The 647-nt window shown below is 34.6% G+C and overlaps 1 non-coding gene across 1 annotated transcript; it reads right to left on the bottom strand.

The window, feature by feature from the left end:
• Positions 1–572: 572 nt before the first annotated feature.
• Positions 573–644, bottom strand: Trnag-ucc (transfer RNA glycine (anticodon UCC)). Its single transcript has one exon. It is a non-coding gene; the product is annotated as a tRNA-Gly (tRNA).
• Between the last annotated feature and the right edge of the window lie 3 nt (positions 645–647).

Here is a 647-nt window from a genome sequence, read left to right as displayed (position 1 = left end):
TAGCAATAAAAAACGCTCGCCTGCTTCAGTATATTTTAAAATGTTTGGCAATAGAACCATATCATCAGTTTTTGTCCTAACAGAATTTAATGTATAAATATTTAGTAATATACCGGTATCTTGCACATCCCATGATAATCAAGGTCAGACGACACGTTCCTCGAGCATTTTTTTTTGTATCTCCTCGTAATAAAGAGCTCCAATTAAAATTATTATTTTCATAATAATTTTTAAAATGATTAAAAGTTACTTGCATATTCTTTGCCAGGAACGTAGGTTCTAGAGGTTGTCAGTTCAAAGCCCGGCGCAATATAGTGAATTTCGCTGTGCTGTATTATTTATTTTTATATCAGCAATTCAAGTGTATTTTCAAGAAGATTATATAGGCAATTGCATACTCTAGTATTTTGCAGAAATGCCTGGTAAGGTACCCTAATTTTTTGCAAGAAAGCTTGTCAAAGTAGTAGTAAACCATTAACAAATTCCTGGAAAAAGTTGTCTAAATTTGTGTTGCTTACCTTGAAATAAACTAACACAATGTTCACCAATACTTGCATTTTGTAGTCAAAAAATGCGTCGGCCGGGAATTGAACCCGGATCGACTGCTTGGAAGGCAACCATGCTGACCATTACACCACCGACGCTTA

Source organism: Crassostrea angulata, chromosome 1 (assembly GCF_025612915.1).
Source record: "Crassostrea angulata isolate pt1a10 chromosome 1, ASM2561291v2, whole genome shotgun sequence".
NCBI lineage: Eukaryota > Metazoa > Mollusca > Bivalvia > Ostreida > Ostreidae > Magallana > Magallana angulata.
Note: the sequence above shows the minus strand (reverse complement) of the source record. Positions and strands in the feature narration are given on the sequence as shown.